The sequence below is a fragment of the Amblyomma americanum genome, chromosome 3, assembly GCF_052857255.1.
Source record: "Amblyomma americanum isolate KBUSLIRL-KWMA chromosome 3, ASM5285725v1, whole genome shotgun sequence".
Classification (NCBI taxonomy): Eukaryota; Metazoa; Arthropoda; class Arachnida; order Ixodida; family Ixodidae; genus Amblyomma; species Amblyomma americanum.
Genome location: NC_135499.1, coordinates 128,964,070 through 128,989,327, shown reverse-complemented (window position 1 = coordinate 128,989,327; position 25,258 = coordinate 128,964,070). Strand labels below are relative to the sequence as shown.

General features: G+C 53.2%; 1 long non-coding RNA gene across 1 annotated transcript in view; it reads left to right on the top strand.

The window, feature by feature from the left end:
• Nucleotides 1-24,930, top strand: part of LOC144124913 (uncharacterized) — a 198,477-nt gene extending 173,547 nt beyond the window's left edge. Inside the window, exon 3 of the long non-coding RNA XR_013313315.1 lies at nt 24,870-24,930. This is a non-coding gene — a long non-coding RNA (uncharacterized LOC144124913). The remainder of the gene's footprint in view (nt 1-24,869) is intronic.
• The last annotated feature ends 328 nt before the right edge of the window (nt 24,931-25,258 follow it).

Here is a 25,258-nt window from a genome sequence, read left to right as displayed (position 1 = left end):
AAACCGTTGTTGTTTTCGAAATTTATTGCGAGCAGTGAATGCTCCTACCAGCGCTGTCGCTGGAACAGCATTCGCGCCGCAATATATTATCTTTCGAGCGGGATATTTTTGTCGGGGCTATCGTTGCCTGCGTTTGCAAAACGTTTAGTCAGACATTGGCCCGCTTCAGAGAAGTTAATATTGTGTTACTTTTGCGAAACCGGTGGCATGAAGTAATCTCTCGCGTCGTTCATAACCTCTGCCCAGTTGAGGTCGACGCATGCGAGCGACGCTTCTAACGCCTGCGTATAACGAGTGTCACGTGGTGCTGTTCTGTATCGCTTGAATTATTTGGGGGTTGTATGTCCTTGTTACGAAGGTCGCTTGTCTCAGTGTGATTGGCCGTGTTCCAAGCTAGAGTTCCGAAGTGGCATCTGTATGCAACATGCTCCGCCGTTTTCTTGGTAGCAGCGAGTTTGCCCGACCGGCCCTCCAGTGTTGCAGTTACGGGTTGCGATCGGTATCCTTAATTTTGGCGTAGACGCGACCACTGGCTTCCTCCCCGGCCGTTCCTAAAATTTCTTCCATTTTGAAACCGCACACAGCGTGGCGCGGCTTGGGTGAACGCATTCGTGTTAGGTGTAACGCGGAAATTTGAGCTAGTGTGTTCATGTTCGAAACTGTCACCAGCGCTGCGACAGGGGACAGGGAAGAAGAAGAGAGGGAAGGACAAGCGCTAACGCTGTCAGTTGCCTCTATTCCGCGAAATGTGACCGGTCTAGGTTTTTCAAAATGTGTCCTCTTCTTTTTTTTTTTTGCTTTGTGCGCGTCTGATGAATTCATGCCATTCTTGCTTGTTAACTTTCTTTCGTTACTAAGGGGACCAGACGTGGTTGATTTCGAAGCCGTAAAAGCCCGAGAGGTTCTCCTTCGCCATGTTTTCGGCATCGAGCCTGTGTACGGTTGATGTTGGCCTAGAAAGCTTCTGCTCGCGTAACGCTCGTGCTCACAACTACGTCTCCCTCTCGTTTCCCCGGACGCTCTTCCATCGACTGATTTCGTTTCATTTCGCGGAATCGCGCACGCGAAACTACTTCACGACTCCCTCAAACTCCGACTCGTGTAAGTCCGCGCAAACAACCCTCTTCAAGCGCCGAGTTCTCCTGCCCCGGATAAGACTCTCGGCGGTGCGCGGTAGCCTAAGCGAACTACGTGTGCTTGCGTAAGACTCGAATAATTCTCTGTCCTGCTGGACGCGGCCGGCTTTATTCGTCTGCGTGGACTCGAGTAATTCTGGATGCCCCCCCTACTCTCCCCCCGGCCTGGCCGGTGCGGCCGAATCTACCAGTATAGCAGTTTGCTATACTGGTAGTGCTTCAGGGCCCGGCTAAATTGCCGAGAGCGCGGGCGGTGCGCTCAAAGGGGCTCCCGGTAATTAGTGTACTCTGGAGCGCGCCGCGGGTAGGCGCGCGTGTCTGCTTCTCTAGCGCCCTCTGGTGGAGAAGGATACGTCCCGTGAAGCGAAGGCCCTGGAGGGGCCTGCCGCGTAATTACGCCGAATATATATACACTAGTGCGCTGTGCGTGCGCGCGTGCTACCCAACCTCGCGCTCAACGACGTATTATGGAGGAGACGTTCTTAGAGGCGGAACTTCCTCTGCCACCTTGGGATCGAGGAAGGACGACTGCTCCGTCCCCTCGTCGTCTTAACGTCGTCGTCTACCGCTAACCTGCGGCTTCCCCCCCCCCCCTTTCCCCTTCAGTTCTTTCACCCCCCGTACCTCTTTATCCCCGCCCATTCCTCCAGCTTTTCCCATTTTGGCGGATCGCTTTGACGCTTCCTCTATAGTGCGCCTCCTCTGTAGTTCGATCGACGGCGCTTGGTCGATAGCCGCCGTCAGCTTGAGGCATAATAGCAGATTTAGGCTTCAGAAATTGGAGGGGGGCCCGTGGCGTAAGCTGTCGGGCTAACGTTGTTCAGCGCAGTCCCGAGCGCTTTGAATGACGAAACAGCCGAGCTGATCAGTGGGCTGTTGAGGCCCGCAGATGCAAGAACACTGCGATGCATTTGAAACTGCGAGTGTACGCTGGACATTTCGTATTACCGAGGCTGCAATTTTCCTCGATTCCAGTGTAATTTCCCGTTCACCGCGGCCGTTGTGGCACAGCTGTCCAGCAGTGCAGTACGGGAAAAAGTTACTGCATGCAACTTTTATTAGGTGTGCGGACACAAAAACAAAATGGCAACTCTTCGTGTTTTTTCTTTTCTTTCCTTGTGTATATTGTTGGTTTCGGCGAAGCTGACGTCATTCATGCGCACACTTTAATATGGTTCCTATAACCTCACCGCATTAATTACTAGAGGCTTATCGCAACCGGGTATGGATAACGTTCGTTATATCTAGTTTGCGGATGGGTGACGACATCAAATCGTTCGTGTATGTGTCCTTTGCATTTTCTTTCCTCGTCCGGTGTACCGAGGCGGCTCGTTTCGAATAACGTTGATATCGTGATCGCACATTACACCGTGCGCAGTGCGAGCTGAAGGTTTTGCGTACTTTCGTGTATGTGCCCGAGTGCGTAACGATCACCGAGCTCGGTTGACTGCACGCTACTACGTTCGTGTACTGGCGCGAACGACGTAGTTAGTTCAGGTCCGCAGGCACGGCGAAACAAGCAAGCACTCTTTATTACACGCTCGCGCACACACGCGCGCACAATCGAAACAACGCGCCCAGTGCACAGCGAACCCCCGGGGCTGGATTTCCAAGCACTGATCCCCAATTATCCCGACGAAACGAGAGATTATCCTGGCCAAACGAAACAGCTGCAAAGCGATCCTGGCGGCGAAGGCACGGAGCGCCCGAGAAGCCTTGTCGCGTTGGCGTCCGAGTGACCTTTCCGCTGGATCGGCGGGCGCTGCCTTGTCCACACGCGAGCCCATCGTTGGCAGGGGAAGCAGCAAAGCTCACTCTGTGTGACTTCGGAAAGTGGATGGGAGGGTTGTCCTGGTTCGCTACCTCGAGGTAAAGAAAAAATAAAGATAATAAAGGCAGATAGATATCTCGGGCAGAAGGAGAACAGAAGAAAAGGAACGCGTTGTTGGAGTCGAGGAGAAACCGTTGGAGCGTGGGAGGCCTGGCCGAATGAAAAGAGCGGAATCGAGGAAGGGGGGGGGGGGGGCAGAGAGACGCTCGAGCTCGGAGAGAGCCTTTATAAACCCCACCGCCCTCCCCCCCACCACCCTTTGGCCCACCCGAGTAATCTCCAGACGCGCCACAAATGAAGCGTTTTGAAATTGCGCCTCGTAGCGGCGGCGACGAACCGTCCGAGAAAGCGGCGCTCAAATCTAGAGAGGCCAGACGAACGAAGTGCAAAAAGCGAACGCAGCAAAACCCTCCTCCAACAACAACAGCGGCGGCAGCAGCTCCGGAAGCAAAGCCGAGCCAATGAGTCTAACTGCCGGGCTGTTCAGGTTTTATGTCTCTTTTTAATCCCTCCATCCCCTTCCCCTACTTTCATCTCCACCTCTCGGTGTTTCGCTGGCTTTCTAGAACCCGGACAAGTTTAAAGGGCTTCTGCTGTTTTGGTCCGTCATTATTCTTTGCATCAAGCGCTTTCCCCGAGCCGTCTTCCTAGCGGCACCTTGATTTGATTTTTTTATTATCTTTTCCTTTCGCGCGTTCATTATTTTCTCGTCTCTGGCATCGGCGCCTTTCGGCGTGATCCTCCCTGCTTCATCATTCCTCCTCTTCCTCCTCCACTGTTTAGAGCCGCTGGCGCGGGCTTCATCGTTAGAAACCCTATAGCTGGAGGAAGAACTGTGTTGTGCTAAAAGGAAAAGCCAGGCGCTGCTTCCCCCCCCCCCCCCCCCCCCCCCATCCCATGAAGTTCTGAACTCTGGGAAGAAAGGAGGAGGAGAAAAAAAAGACAAGTAATGAAGGCTACTTTGTCATCACTTCCTCATATCTCGTCTCTCACGGCTTCTCTTCCGAAATCGCCGTATACATCTTGCCTGCGATCCGGTAGTGTGTTTGTTATTGTTATCTGTTCCTTTTGCGCCGTCCGTGGCTTCGGTTGCTTCGAAGAAGCACTCCTGGAAACGTGTGTGTGTAACAGCTGCTTCCCGCGCTTTCCATGCCGAGCCTCTCTAGTTTGCCTGTTTGTTTTGTCGCTGCTGCGTGTCTTTGGATCGGAAGGTTTCGGCTGCTGCTCCTCAAACTGCCTGCCTGTCTCCTCTGGAGCGGGTTGCGCGGAGCTAGAACAGTTTTACTTGGGTCTGCTTGTGGTCGGTGTGTACTTTGTTGTTTCTTAATTTAATTAATGGAGTAATTACTCCTTAGCACCCACTGAAGTGCAGCCATGTGGCTGATTGAAAAGCCATACAGCTATCAGAGGAAAGGGGAAAGTTGTGAGAGTTGAATCGGAGTCGTGATGAAAGTAGCGCGAAAGACCAGGACAGCAGGAAGAAGTATGACAGGACACGAGCGCTGTCTTCCTGTTGTTCTAATTGTTCGTGATATCACAGAAACTTGGAAGTTGGTGAAAAACTCGTCCCGGTCCAGGGATCGAACCCAAGACCACTGCCTGCCGGCCTGTCGCTCTGCCAACTAATCTAGTCAGAGCGGCTAGCTGATGGCAAGCCGAATCAGTCAACTCCAATTCGGGGCAGCTGTTGGCCTTAATGTGCTTAACGCGTTCTCATAAACTAATTATAGTTTATGTATAGGTACCGTCTCAAGTTGGAATATAGGGCTCTCTGCTGCACCGACAAAGGTGAACTTTGTTCATACGTGGCTCGCTGGGTTCCATCTCAATTTTGCGACGAGACGGGCCTAATCTGACCATGTATAAAGGCGGGTAAAGCGCTCTCACAACAGTATGTGAGTCATTATACGTTTTTAGCATACCGGAGACGTTTTAGCATAGACGTATGCCGGTTTACCGGACGCCTCTTGCTCACGCGCAGTGACACGGGTGAGGCCAGCCGGGCAACTGCGCGTGCACAGGAGGGGTCCGGTAAACCGGTATACGTTTTCGCTAGTACGTCTCCGGTATGCTAAAAATGTCTATTATAGTGATTTAGCTTAGCGGGGATGTACTACCGGGTTTCCTGGCGGCGGCTGCGCACGCGCATATGGCCCCACTTGGCCCCCCTCATACTACTGCGCGTGCACTGAAAAAAAATGAAGAAAACAAATGCTAGCTGACAACTCAAGGCTTTAGTCTGCGTTCCTGGTTTTTTTTCTCCCAAGTTGTGGTTAAGGTGTCCACAGACAAAGTGGGCCAGCTATGCGCCTTTCATTTCCTCAAGTCCAGCGGAGGGTATAGACTGCGCATGAGGCTAGACTGGGAACTAGACTGTCTTATTTGCTCCATACAAGTGGGCACAGTTCAAAGCCCACATTCTCACCATAGAACTACCACTTCAGTATTAGACTAGTTGTCAAGGGCAGCGCAAGTACTTACCCCCAGCGTCGCCAGCAAATGGGGAAGACAGGGGCACCTAAACGAATCAACGAGATGCCTCGAATGCAGTAATAATGCACCATCAAGATAGAACACCGACGAAGACACAGGAGGCCGTTACTTACCAAGACGTCGTAGGCACTGAGTGTTTACGAGGACTGCACCTCCCTCTAGAGACAACTAAACCAATGTTCCTACACGTCGTTTCTGGAGCCTACATCCTCGAAATAATGTAACCGTCTTCCATAACCCTTCTTTTCCGCAAGAAGGTCGCGAGCCATTCTTTTCATTCTGTCTGCGCCCGCAGCTGACAGTGCGTGTCGGCGGCGCCACCTCGTTGGACTCACTGGAAGTCGTACGTGGCAGCGTTCGATTTTCGACAGTAAGAGGCCGAAATTATAACGGCATAACAGCTGGCTTGAAGTGTCATTACAAGGCTGCCGCCATTTATATAATAGTTTTGCTTCCACAGAAAGTTCCAGTAAGACAATACTGTTTCGGCGCCGGTCCTTTCTCAGTCATTCCTTAGAGGCCCGTATACTGTGCGATATCAGTGAACGTTAAAGAACCCCAGGTAGTCCAAACTTCTGGAGCTCCTCATAGCCTTGGTCGCTTTGGGACGTTAAACCTCCACAAACCTGGTTCAGTCATCCGACAGAACCACTCCTTTACGCTAGTTGCACCGTACACCGTATTGAAACTCGGTTGTGTAAAATTTACCGACCGTTAAGCACAAGAGTAGTGGAGTCGTGTTCCTACATGTGTTACTTTAAAAAGGAGTCATGTTATACTCTTCCCCAAATGCACACAACGCTAACGAAGGCCGATTAGTTTTGTCACTTGTTCGAATAAAAGTGCCGGCTGCAGATGTGTTTTCGTACTAAAAGCTGGAACTGCGCGTGTAAGCAAAATTTAGAATAAAAAAACACGCATGCGAATGTATAAATTAACGTTAAAACAAAACATGCACTTGCATGAGCTGAAACCCCTGCAAACATTGCCGGCTTAAAAAAGTAATAAAGCCCCTGAGGATAACTCAATTGCCTGACGTTCAGAAAATGGCAGTGGCGAAGAACTGAATTTGTTTAGTGCAAGCTGTGCTCAGCGCAGCTCTTTGTGAGAATCCCGATCACGTGCCTGATATCCTGTCGCGCTGACGCCCACCACTGAAAACAAAATATCATGGTAAATATGGCTGGCTGTCTGGCATCGTCGTGTTGGCGTCGTAATTTTTTATGCCCTCAGCCGGTCGCCAAGCTTCCTCGTTTCTGTTTTTCTTCTTTCTTCTTCTCTCATATTTTTCAACCAGTAGTAGAGAAGCAAGACACGTAACTGTTTCAACACACGCGCGAGGCGTCAGGGAAAAACGGCTCGGGACGGCGTAAAGGGGCTCGTGGCGAAGTGAAGGGGCTCGTGATGATGTAAATGGGCTTGTGGAGAAGTGAAGGGCCTCGTGACGGCGTAAAGGGACTCGTGGAGAAGTGAAGGTTCTCGTGTTGAAGTAAAAGGGGCTCGTGGAGAAGTAAAAGGTGCTCGTTGAGAAGTAAAAGGGGCTCGTGGACAAGTAAAAGGGGCTCGTGGAGAAGTAAAAGGGGCTCGTGGAGAAGTAAAAGGTGCTCGTTGAGAAGTAAAAGGGGCTCGTGTAGAGAAGTAAAAGGGGCTCGTGTAGAAGTGAAGGGGCTCGTGATGGCGTAAAGGGGCTCGTGGAGAAGTGAAGGGGCTCGTGGAAAAGTGAAGGGGCTCGTTGAGAAGTGAAGGGGCTCGTTGAGAAGTGAAGGGGCTCGTGGAGAAGTGAAGGGGCTCGTTGAGAAGTGAAGGGGCTCGTTGAGAAGTGAAGGGGCTCGTGGAGAAGTGAAGGGGCTCGTGGAGAAGTGAAGGGGCTCGTGGAGAAGTGAAGGGGGCTCGTGGAGAAGTGAAGGGGGCTCGTGGATAAGTGAAGGGGGCTCGTGGATAAGTGAAGGGGGCTCGTGGATAAGTGAAGGGGGGCTCGTGGATAAGTGAATGGGCTCGTGGAGAATGGGGCTTTGGAAGTGCTTGAAGAAGGAGCTCGTGAAAAAGAAACGGGGTTCCTGAAGAGAGCTCTGGAAGCGCTTGAAGGAGGATCTCGTGAAGGTGTTTTCTTCATTCCTTCGAACCCCTTCAATACTTCGCTGTGAACAAGGGGCTCTTCGCAAGAGAGGCTTTGAGGCGCCCTTCACCTTTTCTCCGTTGCTCCGTCGGAGGGTTTAAGTCGCTAAGCATCGACGTATCGACCCGTCCGTAAGACGGGGGCTCCCGCCGGCCAGGGCGAAGAAGACGCACGGCTCCAATGATTTAAACGCGTTGGCGAGTCGGCAGCTCGAGGCCACTTGTCTTCGGGCGGTTGATGCGGTGTTCCCTCCGTCGCGGCCGTGCATCTTGTTAGGAGAGCGCCGCCTCCTCCCGGACAGCTTCACCAATCTTCCCCTTGAACGGAAGGGTTCCTCCGCGCGCCCTGGGCTGCCTGAAAGGGGGGGGGGGGGGGGGGGATCGTCTATCGACAGCGCTTGTCGCCGGCCGGTCGATGGCGGCGGCATTGTACCTCCGCTCTTCCTGGGTCCGTGTTGCCGAGTTCAGTTCTGCGAGGATGACTACTATACACGTACGTCGCTGTAGTGTAGATGCGTCGGCGCTGGTGTCGTCTTATTTGTATCGGCAGACTGCTTTGTCTCGCCTCATTTGAAACTGCGCAATGTTTGAACGGCGCTGACAGATTGGGTCGAGACGGCGAGACAGAAGGGGAATGAGGAAAAGATCGGCGCTTCAAAACAACGAAGACGATGCCTCCGCGTCACCGCTAACTTGTTTTGAGACATTTTCGATTGCTTTCCCTCGGCACTGTGTTTTTTCTTTTCCTGTCATATAAAGAATGGCACTTGTAACTTCTCCGCGGTGTGCGCTTGCGTGTTTTGTTGGGTGCAGAAGTTTAGGGCTCCACGTTATATAATTGCGGTCGTTCCGATTGTGTGTGCATGTGCGCGCGCGCGCGCGTGTGTGTGTGCTGAGCACCAGGTCTCGGGTTCGAATCGCGACGGTGGCGGCCGCATTTCGATGGAGTCTAAACGCAGTACGAGAACAAAGACAAATGTTGACCTTTGTGTTTGCACTAAGCTGCTTTCTTAATGTGTCATCGGCAGGGCCAACAATTCACGCTTGTATGCAACGCAAGTACGCGCGCGTGTGTCCTGTGGCTAAAGAACTCTAGGGTACACCGTTTTATTCGCTTCATTCTTTCCCTCTTGGGGCAACTCATATTTCCACCGAGAGTGCGCGGGTTATTTCACCTTACCTTTTCTTACAAATGGTTTTGCCCTTTTTTATTTTTTGCCAGCACGTCCATTTGTCTGTTATAGGCCAGTTTCAGAAACGAAAGCCGGCTTCACTTGTCCTACTATAGTTGTGGAAGAGCAAAATTTTACAGCAGAATATATAGTGGCAGGTTTATGAAGTGGAATATGTCGACTTGATTCCCGCGACAACTCCAGGTGCTCCCGTGAAGCAGTAGCATGTGCGTATCCAGTAAGTTTTCCTCGCTTTTACGATGACCAGTGACTTCATATTTTGAGGCAGCGTGCGAAGTGGGGAGCCAGATCAGGGACTTGTGAAATGTGTCTACTGCTAAATGGCTGTGGAGCTACACGCGGGTCTTATTCGCGAGCCGCACTACAACAGTAAATGACCTCTACAGATTTTTCAGGCGCAGAAGTCCGTTTCGTATAAATCGTAATAATGTAGAACAGGTGCTGTAGCGAGAGTAAGAAGACATTTCAGGTAACGACCGTGGCCGAATGGTCTTCGTTTATTAAGCTCCTAGGCTTATTGACAAAGCTGCTGTTCTTTCGAATGCGAATCGTTTTGCACGTGCAGGTCTTCTTGAGGCGCACATTTTGGGCTGGGGCTTCGGTGGTTGTCGCTTGCACCGAAAAAGAAATGGCGGTGGTTTAGCTCTGGTTGAACCTGGAGTGACGCGATAGCTACAGCTGGCCTAGTGGAACTTGGTCACGTGACCAACCACGTGATCGGCCACGGCGCCGCGCCGCCAGAAGCTGCTCCACACCATGTGACAACCACGTAACAGCGTGGCGGCGCAGCCACAGGGTGGCAGTGCCATCACAGGGTGGCAGCGCCGCCACCACTACGGCGCCGCCACTCTGAAGGCTCGAAATGCTACCGTAATGCAGCTATCGCTGCAAAAGTCTCACCTTGACACGACACCTTGCGCAGTCGGGCAAGCTTCCGCTATATTCTTTGACAGGTCGAATAATCCGGTGGAGCATTGCCGAGCGTCGTATAATGCAGCGAAGCCACAGTGGAACTTTGGTGGCTTCACTGCATAACCACTCCCGACAGTACTCTGAGATCATTCGCACCGCTTTGGCGGCTTCAGGCTGCTGGGAGGAAGAAACCACTCGAACCATGTTCACTGTTCACGTTACACGGACAAATAGGGAGGAACTAAAGACTTGGAGGGGACGTTAGAGGTAATCACGGGACAGGGTATAGGACACGAGACAACTGCGGAGAACGGCCAGTCGGGAAGTTTATACTGAGACAAAGACGGAACGATTTTGGGCGAAGGACGCGCGGGGGGGGGGGGGGGGGGGGGGGGGATGCAGGCATTGAAGATGCGGCTTGCCCTTGATAGAGTTTAACGACGACGATCTAGCGATGTTTTTCGCTTTTCCGCCTGCTCCGTCGTAGCGTTTGTTTCTATGGTAGTTTGTCGCGCAGTCCGCTTCCTTCAGCGGCGACCCGAAACCGCCGCGGCGTAGCGCGAGCCGCGAGGGCGGAAAGGTCGCGTCTGGCGCCCGCTGCTGCCGGGCGCTGGATAACCGTTCTTCCGCTGCGCGTTCGCATGGCGTTCAATGGCGCGTGGCGGCGGCCGGCGTTGACACCTGACGCGCCGCATTCCGGCTGTATTGGTCGCTGGCGTTTGACGTCGCTCTTTGCGCCCGCTCAGCCGCCGTAACGCAACGCGCATGACTACCGCCGCACGCAAGGCGGCGCTTTCGTGTTCCTTTCATCTCCCCCCCCCCCCCCCCCCCCCCCACCTACGACCTCTATTATATAGGCGCACAATGCGAGCGGGTTGACGCGACGTCGATGTCGCCGCCGCGGCGGCGGCCCGGAAGTTCGCAAAAGGGAAGTGCGCGCGAGATAGACAAATAGAAAGGCGCGACGCGGCTTCAAACGCCGCGTGCAGCCCTGTTTGGATTATCGACGCCGTTACATGGAGCACGGCCGTCGTTCATGGGCTTCCTCTCCGGAAACGGAACCGGAAACGGGGCTGTGCGGGCGGCGACGGCCGCTGCGGCCGCAGCTTTGAGGGTGCTGTTTGCGCTGGGTGTGATGTCTGAGAGGGACGAGGGAAGGGCTACGATACTATACAGTGGCTGGGAATGCGCGCCGCTTCGCGGTTTGAAACTTCGCCGCGCGCGCAGTTGAGAACGAGGGAATGGCGCGGGCGCGGGGGAGAATGCAAATTCGAGTCGATAAAGTGCTTCATTTCTCCTCCCTCTCCTGCTCGGGCCCGTGTTCATCTGTTTTCTTTACCCGCCTTTCTTTCGAGTGTTTTTGCATACCGCTTTTCAAACAGCTCTAAATGACCTGTTTGGGGCGTTGCTTCCCGTCTATCGGCTGCCTATTTGGGAGACGTCGCAGTCGAAATCGCTCGCCAGGTCTCTCGTGTTTCTTCTAGGGCGATTCCCTTTTTTTTCTCCTAATTTTTATTTGATTTTCTCACTGTAGGGCACGGCTTAGGGAGAGGAGTCGTAGCCTCTATTTTACCTTCGTCCGCCTTGAATTTACCTTTGAATTTTTTTTCCAAGGGTACGTTATAGGGTCGCGAAGCAATGGAGGTCGTGGTATTTGCTTATGCGCGCACATCTGAGAACGAATAGCCGTAGGCCCCTTTAACGGACGCCAAAAGGGCTTCTCTAACAGTTTGAGCAGCTGCTCCTTTTCGAAGACTGCTTTCAGCGAGAAATAAGTCGCGAACGAAATCCGAAAAGTAGCGGAGCTGTCGATACGCTGTTTCTTTCGAATCTGGCGTTACGACGTACGACCGTTTTATGAACTTGCTGACGCTTCATCGCTTGCAATCTGCATTGGGAGCCAATCTAAATGTTATGTGCTTGGTTCAAGCTTGCGTTTCCCTGTATTATTTTTCTTCCTTTAGGCAGTGTCACCATGTTTCCTTCTAGTTTCGCACACGCTAGTTTCACACACTAGTGCGTGGAACAAACCGTAAAACTCGCAACCCCTGGATAACTTCTGAGTTACACCATGAAATTAAACTGAAAGAAAAGCTCTACAGGATCTTTTTAAACACACTTTCTGCAGATGATTTGACTAAGTTTAAGAAATTCAGGAATAGGTTACAAAAAGGCTACGTCTGGCACGCACAGACTACTACGCGACATTTCTCGAAGTTAAAAATCGTCGCCACGATTTGCTGTGGTCAAGATTAAACTGCTTACTAAGGCGCGAGCGACGGCACCCTGCCCCACGGACATTAAGGCTTGATGATAATTATCTGGGATAGAGCTAGCAGATGCTACCAGTGTGAAGGGATCGAATGGGCAGCTGCGTTGAATCACTGTGAGGTCGATCACGCGCCCAGTCCGTGGGCTGCCAGGACGCGTCCCCAACACACTCTCGCCACTTCCGGCACATTATGGTTCCTGCTGTCTCTGCGGCAGTGATGAACAGCCCTAATGGGGGCCCACTCGGCTTCGAAGGTCAGGCACCTGCGCTGCACAACGCTGCGCGGGGACCGAAAGGCCGACGCTGCCCTCGCGCAGAAGGTTTCATTACGGGAAAACGGGGTCTCTTTCCGAGGCGGGAGCATTTAGCTGCTCGCCTTAAACAAACACAGCCGCGTCCACCGCCGATGGCTCGCGGCGCCGCGGCCCGCCGCCCTTGCCGACACCCGACACACTGTCGTTGCGTCTCGCGGGGGGGTCCCGTGCCGTGAGCTAATGGGGACGTCGGTTTCGGGGAATTGTCCCGGGCGGCGGACGTCCATTTTAACCCCCGTGAACAACAGATGCGGATCCCTCGTTGACGCCGCCGCGTGCATTAGTGGCACCGCGGACACGCCGGCGCCTCCTTGAAGCATCTGTCGAGAGACGACTCCCAGTTGTTTGGACCCTCCCGGAATGTTGTCGCGCCTCGTCCGTAACAGCGGCAAGCTAAGCCGCGTATGCGCACGAGAGGCGCCCCGCTGTGGTCCGATGACAGGACTAAGTGCGGAACAGCTGCGGGCCGGACGAGAGTCAAAGGAAAACGATTGCGCCTGCGGGCACAATGGGAGGTTGTTTTTGCTTTTTCTTCTGGGGGCGAGAGTGTGAGCAATACTGTGAAGGCATGGGGCGTGCCACCTAAACCTGGTGGGCCAATCATTTCGAGTGTCTATTCCCGGAATGCCATGTTCGTATAGCTATTTTGATGTTCTTTTCGTGTTGGGCATTTTAGGGAAAGGGTTTTGAACCTTGCCGAAGCGGGAAGGCGTGCCATACAGTTTTTGAACCAATCAGGTGTTAGTTGTTTGTGATTGGGTGATGCAAGGGGTGGGCCAGTCTCCTAGGTCTTTAAAACCAGGTCCGGAGCCGGGAAAAGGCGTTCTGAGCTAGATTTAGATCCCTTGCATCTTTGGCGATGCCAAGGAGGGAAGATTTTCCCTTAGCCAGTTCCATGTAATCATGCTTGCCGTTTATTCTGTTGTAAATATGTGAATTCCTGTATAAAGTTTCAGTTTTCCTTCCTTCAGTCAAGTTTTGCCGGATCTCGTCTGTTATACCGTCTCGTCTCGGACGGTGGGGCACCCGGTGGTGGAGCCCGGTATACGAGTTATACGAAATCTCACCACGACCAAGAAGAACGAACCTATCTTTACTGGCGCAGTCGAGCAGGATCCTTTCGTTATCAGGAGATAGCAAAGGAGGAAGAGACGACGTTCCGGCAACGGGCCAAGCATCGGCGGCTGAGGAGGAGCAAGAGCTGAAGGCAGGAATCGGCAGCTTCCAAGGGAACCAGCAGCGGAGACTCCAAGGGTGGACCAGCAGCGCAAGGCGGTAGCCGGTCGGGAGAAGCTGCGTGGGGAAGCGGGCGGCGACAGAGAGACAGCGACAGCGACGAAAGTCGGACGCCAGCGAGGTGCATCTCATCAGTGGGTGAGTCCTCTTTGCCTTTCACCTTGGCGGGGGCATTGCTGTCTGGATAGGCGGTCTGGGAGTGCATGAACACCCGGTTCGCACACTTAAACCCGGACAGGCGGAAAGCGAGCACGATGAGTGAGGGAGAGGAAACGGTTGTTTCGGAGGACAGTTCGTCTGTGTCTGACGCTCAGATTAGCAAGATGGCTCTGGAAATTAAAAAAGAAGAGGCCAGAGCTGCTGAGGAGCACCGTCGAGCTCTCGAGGTCCAGCTTGAACTTGCAAAATTCCAAGCAAGCAACAAAGGAGTAAGCCTGGAGCAGAACGCCACGGCGTTGGAGAGAAGCGACTCGCGAGCGGAGTTCTGTCGGTACTCGAAATGGTTGTCGGGAGTGCTCCCGAAGTTCCCGGCAGAGGCAGAAGTGCCTGTCTGGTTCGAGTCGATTGAACACACCCTGGAGGCCTACGCGGTCCCGAAGGAACAGTGGGGCCAAATTGTATTTCCGCTAATAGTGGATAAGGTGCGGTTCTTGTCGACGCGCTTGACACCTTCGCAGCATAAGGAGTACGAAGTCCTGAAGAAAGTGGTGCTAGAAGAGCTTAAGCTCTCAGCGGGAGAATATCGCAGAAGGTTCATAACATCGAAAAAACTGCCTAATGAGAGCTGGAGGGCGTTTGCGACTCGCCTGCAGAGTTATCTCAATTTCTATGTGGAGGAAAGGGGGGTGAAAACGTTGGAGGGAATTGTTGAGTTGCTAGTGGCGGACCAACTAAAGAACACCCTGTCTGAGGACGCCCTTCGATACGTAACTTTGCAGGAGGGTGAGGGATGGAAGAAAGCGCCAACGTTGGCGGCATTACTGCAGACGTTCGAGGAAGCGCAGGGAAAGAACAGCGCAGTGAAAAAGCACGAGCAGAAAAAGGGGGAGAGCTCAAATGGTCGAGACGGAAAGCGAGATACGTACCAACCCAAACGGGAGGCGACAGGAATACAAAGGCCGGACACGAAGCAGAAGTATAAAGGGTGCTTTTCGTGTGGGTCGATGGGTCACAGGAGGGCCGAATGCCCGCATGGCTCGGGACGAACACCCACGAAAGCGCTTAACGCTAAAGGGGAAAGCCTTACTGCACGGGTGGCGACACAGGCACGAGCGGCCGCACAAAGCGAACTAAGACCGATAACTCTGTCTTGTCAGAATAGGCAAATTAATGCAATTCTGGACACAGGCGCAGAAATCACGGTTGTGCGGGAGAGCATAGTACCCCCGGGACTGGTGGAGCCACATGGGTCCATCGAATTGGTGTCAGCCTTTGGTGAAAAGGTACGGGCTAAGCTTGCAGTTGTGCCCCTGATGTTAAACCGCGGGGCAGGCATTTTCTCCGAGATTAAAGAAGCGGTGCCAGTGGTATGCGCTCTGACCGACAAGCTAGCGTCGAGAACGGACTGTTTGCTTTCGGAGGAAGCATGGGAGTCACTGAGGGAGGAGTGTGATATGAAGGGGCTAGTAGAGGCGAACGACGGTCAGGTGGCAGACCACGTGGGGGTGGAACGGGACAAGTTACACGGGCCGCTAGAAGAGAAACCAGTCAAGGAGGGCGTAACTCCCCACGCGGAAGTGCACGCGGTGGTCGGCAGGGCAAGCGAGAGCGGCGCACTAATCGCCGAAGACACAGCTTGTAGTGTAACCGAGGAAAGCAGCGCTTCGGCGGTTTTCAGGGAGGAGCAGCGCAATGACGCCACATTGCAAGAAGTGTGGAAAAACGCCAGGGCTGGGAAAGGTGGCATAACTGAAGTAGACGGTCTCCTCTACCATAAGGAAAACTTGCTTGGGCAACCAGTAATGCAGCTGGTGCTCCCTAAATCCCGACGTCAAGAAGTACTTAGGTTAGCCCATGAATCAAACTGGGGCGGTCACCTTGGATTCAGGAAAACTAAGGCGCGAATCAAGTACACGTTTTATTGGCCAGGTATTGAAGGGGATGTAAGGGCATACTGTAACAGCTGCCATGGGTGCCAGACAAGGGCGGATCGTCGCCAGACGGACAGAGTGCCGATAGAACCGCTAACGAGGCCTCGATACCCGTTCGAACAGGTCAACGTCGACGTTATAGGTCCATTGGATCCACCCTCAGGAAGGGGTCACAGGTACGCGTTGTGCATCATCGATTTGTGCACACGATGGCCTGAGGTGGTGTGCTTGCGCTCCCTCAGTGCGAAGGCCACCTGTGACGCGCTCCTGACGGTGTTCAGCCGGACGGGAATTCCGGAAGTAGTCGCCTCAGACTGCGGGACAAACTTTACGGCCGAACTCACACAAGAGTTTCTGAAGAGGCTAGGCTGCTCGCCAAGGTTTTCAACGCCGGGGCACCCCGAAAGTAACGGCGCGGTCGAACGTTGGAACCGGACATTTAAGAACATGCTGTATCATATCATCCAGGAGGAAGGAAAGGAATGGGACAAGTTTGTGCCCTTCTTGTTATGGGCGTACCGCGAGGTACCACATGACACGACGGGCGTCGCCCCGTTCCAGATGCTGTACGGGCGAGAACCAACCGGTCCGCTGGTGGTTTTAAAGCGCAGCTGGGCGGGACAGATAAGTGTACCAGCTATGCTGGGGCCGTCCCCATCACAGTATATGCGGGAGCTGAAGAGGCGCCTAGAGCATGCAGCGGAGGTGGCACAATTAGTGAGCTCGAAGCAGCAGAACGCGTACGCGACCCAGTACAACAGGCGGGCGAAGGACAAAACTTTTCAGATAGGAGACAGTGTGCTGGTGTTTGACGAGCAACGTCCTGGAAAAATGTTCCCGCAGTGGAAAGGGCCGGGCAGCGTTGACGGAAAGTATCGCGAACACTCGTACTTCGTGCAGATGCCAGGAGGTGCCCGAAAATTAGTACACGCCAGCAAACTACGGCCGTATCAGAAGCGCGTAATGACAGTTGGGGTGATATTTGATGAGGACAGGGCGTTTGGCGAAGTAGAGTACGTGCCTCGATCGGTGTCAACGCGGGCTACAGTATCGGTCCTCCCCAAGGACATGACGGCCCATCTGAAGGCGGAGGAAGGCGACCTCATTCGCAAAGTGTTCACCGAACACCGAGGCCTATTCGACGACAAGCCGGGAGTAGCGAAAATAGGAGAACACAGGATCGTTTTAGAGGAGGGCTTCACACCGAGGTCAGGTTACCCTTATCGAATACCCGCAAGCCTAAAAGGCGAAGTGGGCAAGCAAGTAGATGAGCTACTTGAGATGGGTCTGATTTTTCCCTGCGAAAGCCCCCACGCCCATCCCGTGGTCTGTGTCCCCAAAAAGGACGGGTCGATGAGAATGTGTGTGGACTTTAGAAAGCTCAATGCGGGGACAGTGGCAGATGCCTACCCGATGTCGTTGCAGCAGGAGCTCATTCTGAGCGTAGGAAGGGCTAAGTACATTACGCTCCTCGACCTTAGAAGAGGGTATTGGCAGGTGCCCCTGGCACAGTCGGCTCAGCTACTCACCGCTTTTGTCTGCCATCGGGGGCAGTTTGCGTGGACGGTAATGCCGTTTGGGCTGAAAAACGCGGCCCAGACGTTTCAAAGAGCCATGAACGAGCTTTTACTCCCGCATTCTGCCTACGCGTGTGCGTACTTAGACGACATCGCCGTGTTCAGCGAGGCGTTGCCTGACCACATACGACACTTGCACGCCGTCTTCGCAGCGTTAGAGAGGGCGAACCTGAAAGTTAAGCTGGAAAAGTGTCAGGTGGCGAGAGGGTCAATCCGTTACTTGGGACACATAGTGGGCTCGGGAAATCACGCACCCGATCCCGAAAAATTGAAAGCCATTAGGGGACTGAGGGCACCGAAAACGAAGAAAGAGCTCCGTAGCGTGCTCGGGCTGTGCGGTTATTACCGGGGCTATGTGCCCAACTATGCGGAGGTGGCAGCGCCGCTGACAGAGCTAACGGGGAAAAGGATTCCTAACAAAATTCCGTGGCCCGCGGAAGCTGAAAGTGCGTTTCAGCGACTCAAGGCGGCACTCTGTGAAGCTGCGGCTCTCGGGACGCCCGATGCTGGCAAGCCGTTTTGGCTGTACACGGACGCCTCAGCGGTTGCGGCGGGAGCCTGTCTCTCCCAGTGTGCCGCGGATGGCTCCGAGCGGCCAATTGCGTTCGCGAGTTGCAGATTTTCTCCAACGCAGGCTCGATGGTCAACCATAGAAAGAGAGGCGTTTGCAGTCATCTGGGGGCTGGGGAAGTTCGACCTCTGGTTGTTCGGCGCTCAGGTTACTGTGGTGTCTGACCACAACCCCCTCTCCTTTCTTACTCTCACCACGCCTCAGGGAGCGAAGCTGACGCGTTGGGCACTTGCCCTACAGAGATATAATGTGTCAATAAAACACAGGAAAGGGAGCGCTCACGGTAACGCTGACGCGCTGTCTAGGTTGCCGAACGACAGCTGGGAGGCAGACAGCAATGATCACGCCGGGGGGCAAGGAAGAGAGGACATGTGTACCAAAGAGCAAACCCAGTGACGTGTGCTGTGGCAGTAACTGGAACTGCGGTGTAATCCGCTCGTTTGGGTGTTTGCAGTGTCGCAATGTGTTTGCAGTGTCACAATGTGTTTGCAGTGTCACAATGTGTTTGCAGTGTCGCAATTTGTTTGCAGTGTCGCAATGTGTTTGCAGTGTCACAGTGTGTTTGCAGTGTCACAATGTGTTTGCAGTGTCGCAATTTGTTTGCAGTGTCGCAATTTGTTTGCAGCGTTGCGATGTGTTTGCAGTAGTATCCCCACTACTTAGGTCGCCCTCAGAGCGATTTTATAGGCGAAAAGGGATCCCTCGTTGTGTTATAATTCTACAAGGTGCCATTTGGGCCCCTGGTAGAATCTTAGGGGGGGCGTGTGAAGGGATCGAATGGGCAGCTGCGTTGAATCACTGTGAGGTCGATCACGCGCCCAGTCCGTGGGCTGCCAGGACGCGTCCCCAACACACTCTCGCCACTTCCGGCACATTATGGTTCCTGCTGTCTCTGCGGCAGTGATGAACAGCCCTAATGGGGGCCCACTCGGCTTCGAAGGTCAGGCACCTGCGCTGCACAACGCTGCGCGGGGACCGAAAGGCCGACGCTGCCCTCGCGCAGAAGGTTTCATTACGGGAAAACGGGGTCTCTTTCCGAGGCGGGAGCATTTAGCTGCTCGCCTTAAACAAACACAGCCGCGTCCACCGCCGATGGCTCGCGGCGCCGCGGCCCGCCGCCCTTGCCGACACCCGACACACTGTCGTTGCGTCTCGCGGGGGGGTCCCGTGCCGTGAGCTAATGGGGACGTCGGTTTCGGGGAATTGTCCCGGGCGGCGGACGTCCATTTTAACCCCCGTGAACAACAGATGCGGATCCCTCGTTGACGCCGCCGCGTGCATTAGTGGCACCGCGGACACGCCGGCGCCTCCTTGAAGCATCTGTCGAGAGACGACTCCCAGTTGTTTGGACCCTCCCGGAATGTTGTCGCGCCTCGTCCGTAACAGCGGCAAGCTAAGCCGCGTATGCGCACGAGAGGCGCCCCGCTGTGGTCCGATGACAGGACTAAGTGCGGAACAGCTGCGGGCCGGACGAGAGTCAAAGGAAAACGATTGCGCCTGCGGGCACAATGGGAGGTTGTTTTTGCTTTTTCTTCTGGGGGCGAGAGTGTGAGCAATACTGTGAAGGCATGGGGCGTGCCACCTAAACCTGGTGGGCCAATCATTTCGAGTGTCTATTCCCGGAATGCCATGTTCGTATAGCTATTTTGATGTTCTTTTCGTGTTGGGCATTTTAGGGAAAGGGTTTTGAACCTTGCCGAAGCGGGAAGGCGTGCCATACAGTTTTTGAACCAATCAGGTGTTAGTTGTTTGTGATTGGGTGATGCAAGGGGTGGGCCAGTCTCCTAGGTCTTTAAAACCAGGTCCGGAGCCGGGAAAAGGCGTTCTGAGCTAGATTTAGATCCCTTGCATCTTTGGCGATGCCAAGGAGGGAAGATTTTCCCTTAGCCAGTTCCATGTAATCATGCTTGCCGTTTATTCTGTTGTAAATATGTGAATTCCTGTATAAAGTTTCAGTTTTCCTTCCTTCAGTCAAGTTTTGCCGGATCTCGTCTGTTATACCGTCTCGTCTCGGACGGTGGGGCACCCGGTGGTGGAGCCCGGTATACGAGTTATACGAAATCTCACCACGACCAAGAAGAACGAACCTATCTTTACTACCAGTATTGCAGGAGCGCTTAGCAAGATTGCATACCTTTTCATCCGGATTTTTTTTCTCCGCGATTGGCCATTTATTCTATGTAAACTTTTCAAATGACATTGGCTTCCTTCAGTCAGTTTAGTTATATTTCGAGTAACGGTCAGTATTTTAGCATATTTTGAAAGTGATGTTTTTGCCTTATTAGCCATAGATAATTCATACGAGCGCATCATGACCGCAATTGACGCTGCTCTATTAACCCCCAGCTGCTGCTACTACTACTACTACTACTACTACTACTACTACTACTACTACTACTACTACTACTACTACTAGTAGTAGTAGTAGTGGTAGTAGTAGTAGTACTTCTACTACTACTACTTCTTTTGCGTTTGTTGTTACACGTACAGCCTGACAAATCTTTAGCTGGCGTTCCTGGCGGCTGCTTTTTTCGTGCTCCTGCAACTTATGACGGAGCAAACTTGCGAAAATATCGAATCTAAGTACAGGCTCACTAAGCCCGTGCTTAAATATCGAGCTTTCCGCAAGCTTGCTTCGTCGCAAAGCGCAGGAGCGCAGAAAAAGCGGCCGTCGCGCACGTTAGCTGAAGATTTAGCCGGCTGTACCTGATTATCTAAATCACAGGTGTGTGCCTTTATCTGGCTAGTTATCTGCATTTGGAAACGGCATATCTTTTTTCTCTCAATTTCAGTACTCGAAGCTTGCATGCGAGAAGCTGTTGCTTCATATGCCAGGGACGTCTTTTCCTCTGTTTATGTCAAGACCTTGGTACTCTAGACGATAAAAATAATTTGGGTTCGCTTTCAGAAAACATGACCTCGTTACCAATTTTCATTTTCATAACTGTTCGCTTCGAAAAATTGGGGTCATATGCGGATATCCTTGGGCGTCTGGCACATTTCACTAGGATCGAACCTCACATTGTGCACGCTACTAATTGCCGCTGTATTTTTTCCGGAATTCGGTCGATCCTGGTCATTACCTTCTGACTTCGCCGCTGGCAGAGTGATCACTCTAAAGCGCTACCGGGATAAGTGCAGTCCAGGTTCAAGTGTCTGCAAAGTTTCTTTGCGGCCTCGTGGTCAACTTTAAATGCGGAGACGCTTCCAGGCTGGTGTTGCGTGTAGCGGCCAAGTTGTGCACAAGGGGTGAGCACGAGCTCCACTTGGAATCATTGATCCGGAGAAAGGAACACCTCGATTGGAGTTCCACGAAGTTTCCCTCGGAGGCAAACTTCCATCCTTCTACATACGTCGCAGCAGGGATGGCAAAGCTGGCGACTGCGCTGCGCACCGGTAATTGCTGCGTGCGTCGACTGTGTGGGAATCTGGGAAGGAAGGGGGGAACAGCGGGGCGCTCTTTGGGAGGGACGAGAGGCGCCAATCGGTGGGGAGAGTGAGCGACGAACGACGCACCTCCGGAGGCACAGGGTTATACGACCGCGGCCTCCCTCGCAAGTGATGCCGTCCGCTGTATTTGGGCCCTAATCTCGGCGGCAACTGGGGTAGCTGCCGTTTGGGAGGAATAAGTTTCATCCTGCTGCCGTGCGCTGGTGGCCTGGGGTGCGTTTGTCATGGAGATCTAAATGCGAGTGTGGAAATGTTTGCCGCCTCCAAAGGGCAGGAACAACGTGTAAGCGGTGGTGTAGCTCGACATTCTCTTGACGTCTTGAAAGTTCGAAGGAAGGCGGAGGGAAGTTCTGTGCGTCCCATACTATCGTCTGTATTGGTACCCGTGCCCTTTTTGCGCAGTCGCTGTCGTGCGCTGCACGCTTTGATGGCGATCTGGCCGCAGGGGCATGTATGTTCGGAGCCACCATAGCGACGCCAATTCTTGAAATTGCGCGCGTTGACATGGCCCCAGGCGCGGGCGCGTGTGGGCGGTCGTCGCTTCTCGCTCGTTCCCGCATCCCTCACTTCCCCCGCCACCTTCGCGACAAGTGGATTCGCCAAAATGAGGGGCTGTATTTCTTTCTCCTCCGAGAAGAGAACACGTCGAGAGAAACGACGTGGCTGCTTGTAGTGCGCGTTCGCGTGGCTGTGTTCGGTTTGTCTCGACAACGATTTGGCGTCGTCGACGCCTCAGCGGCCCACTCGCGGCGCCGCCAGCTGTGACTGCTCAGTCGCCTTCCTTCCTTCCTTCGTCGCGAGCTTCCCGAACAGCCCTAGCTGTAGTTCTCTAGCCGTGACCCTCTTTCTCGATCTCGTTCTGCCGGAGCGATTCTCGCCCCCTGATGGTCGTGCGAAGAACCCGCGCTATTGCGTTTCGCGATGTGCTCCTATCGGGGCCTGCGCCTCCGCGTATGTCTCTGCGAAGAGGACCGTAGCTGCTCTGGCTGTTCCATAGCTGGAGGGTATGGTGGCGCGAAGACGCTGTTCTTGAAGTACTGTTATTGCTTGTCGCGGCCTGGTAATGGAGGCTGCTGCTGCATCTTTTTTGCTTTTTTTTCCGCCGGGTGGCGTGCGTTTTGCTTCGAGTGCGGGGTTCTTCCATCTGCGAGCGGGCCAATTTTTCCGAGTGCATTTTCCGTTCGCTTTCTCGCTCGCCACCACCGTTTCTTTTTTTTTTTTTTGCGCAGGAACACTGCGAAGAAAAGAGGGGACGCGTCGGGAGCCGATGGAGGAAAGAACAGTATAGGATGTGTCGGAGTGGTAGAAAGGATTGCGGAGGATGACATACGAGAGGGTCTCGCACTCGCCTTTTGGTGTTTCTTTTTTGGTGTTATTATTATTCTTTAGGCCGAGCCACTTTTCACACGTGCTAGACGCCGAAAGTTGATTCCTCCTTTACACCACCGCTTTCTTGCGCTACTGCGCTTTCTTGACAGTGTAAAGTGAATGACAAGTTCATGTTGCCCCCCCCCTCTCTCTCTCTCTACACGCACACGTACACACTCACTCCGCCCTCTTTTGTCGAGCGGCGGCAAGGTTTGGAACTTCATCTTCGTGTATCTGTGTTGCCTACTATACTGAAGCGAAGTTCGCGTCTGCCGCAGCTGGCTGATTTGATTGGGTGTCTTCCAGATGAAAGTTGTTTTTTTAGGGGGGGGGGTGGGGGGGTTATTGTGCATCCGCAGATGGGAAGGGCGTGACGTTTCAATGTGGTTTTCTCTCCATTCATTGGACTTTTTTCCCCGTCTTTGTCGAAGCCGTGCGTACACGGCGATTGCGGACTACCTCTCTCTTTCCCGTCAATAAACCCTCCCTCTTGATTACAGAATTTGAAGAGTTAAAAATTTCTTGCCCTGCGTCGCAGCACCCGCCAGTTTGTGGCGCTGTATATGACGTCGTAGTAGTAAGCGGCATTGGTAACATGAGAAGTGCTCGTGGCATCACTGTGTGCCGCCATCGAATGCAGGTGGCAGCACCTGTCATCGCAGGGCAGAGGCGCATCGCTTTAATGCTGTACCACTGCGCCAGTAGTGTTATGAGGACTTCAGGGATCTGTGAGTGTAAAGAATAGAATGACATCTTTCGGATATAGGGGCATTAAACCCATTAACGCTATCGCGTCATACCCTTAAGGCCGAGATTAAGTGTCTCCTCGAATTTTTTCACTGCTATGTTTTTCACTTTTTTGAGGATTTTTCTTTACTTTTATTAGTCAGCTGCCAAGAAACCGTCTGGGATATATAATGCCAAATAGCCAACCTGAGTATCATCAACGGTGTGTGCATTTCGATAATGGGGATAAGCGATAACATCCTTGTCCTGAGGTAACTGTGTCCGTGTGAGAACCCTTGGTGCTCTCGATATTTATCCAGCCCCCCGGTATACTTTCCTTTTTCACAGGCTTAGCCTTTCGAGGTGTAAAAAAAATTGGCAGTGGCTTAGCTCAGCTATGCCAGGATATACGTAGCGAGAGCTGTAGTTCCCCGCTGGTTACGCATGTTGTCGAGTTTGTTGTAACTAAAATGTTAAGCATTGAAGAATATTCGGTGAGACACGTTGTTTATTCAATTGTTTTAACAGAGATAAACACTGCCCGATGAACGGTAAAGTAACACGCAGTTGTCTCAATGCTGCCTACACAGTATTTAGACTGCTTGCTTTCTCTCAGATACACAAGGTCAATCCTTGCGGTCCAGGATCCGGAGTACCCGGGTTCGAACCCGACCGCGGCAACTGCGTTTCGATAGAGGCGAAACGCTAAGGCGCCCGTGCGACGTCAGTGCACGTTAAAGATCTCCAGGAGGCCGAAATTATTCCGGAGCCTTCCACTACGGCACCTCTTTCTTCGTTTCTTCTCTCAGTCCGTCGTTTATCACGCCGGTGCACTTTGATGCGTTCTGCGGAACGGTAGGTGTGATCCATGCGACGCCTGCCGTGGAGACCGACACCGCTGTCCGCGGCCGTAAGGTTAAATTGGTTTTGGGGAAAGGAAATGGCGCATTATCTGTTTCACATATCGGCGGACACCTGAACCGCGCCATAAGAGAAGGGATAAAGGAGGGACTCCGGAAGAAAGAGGTGACGAAGCGCGCGGCGCACCCACTCCTCCTCCCCGTTTGCCACGGTAACGGCACATGCGCACAATTGGCCTCCCCCATATACCATGGTAACGGCGCATGCGCACACCTGACCTCTCGCGTGTACCGCGAAATGCTCGACTAGTCGCTTCAGCACACGGGCGCCTTAGCGTTTTTCCTAAGGCGCCCGTGTGCTGTGCGATGTCAGTGCACGTTAAAGATCCCCAGGTGGTCGAAATTATTCCGGAGCCCTCCACTACGGCACCCCTTTCTTCCTTCTTTCACTCCCTCCCTTATCCCTTCCCTTACGGCGCGGTTCAGGTGTCCAACGATATATGAGACAGATACTGCGCCATTTCCTTCCCCCCCCCCCCCCCCCAAAAAAAAAACAGTGAAAAAAAGTCGCTTAGTGTAGCTCCCGCTACAAAATGGCAGTCCCAACCAGTTCCTGCAGGGCTAGTTTGAAACTCAAAGCAGTGCGGGTAGAAATCGTGAGCGCAGTGCTTTTCGAGTAGTTATCATCGAATTATATTTGCATCCTGTTTTCCTTTCCGCCGCAGTGTTGTGAAAACCCTCCCGGAGGCGGACGGTGCCCGGGGCTTCCGTTGACGGTCCTGGTCTTAGGCTCTCGGCGAGGAAGTCCTTGGACGACGGAGGGTAGCAGAGCCGGAGCTGCTGGCTCGTGTGCCATACGCCAACTGCCGATGCGGGGTGAGTGTTCGCAATAGTCACACGCCATCCCTCTGCCGCCTTCACTTCTGTTGTTATTCTGTCGTCGTGGCTTTGGTCCAGCCACGTTGGTGTCATTTAGGAGTTACAACGCCGAAGGCCAGAGCCCATTCTTAATGGCTTGGCGAAATTGGAAGTACCCTAATGACCAGAGAGAGAAATGCGTGAGTCGCTCTAAGAGAATCTTCAGAAACACGCAGCTAGTAGTCCGAAGATGGTC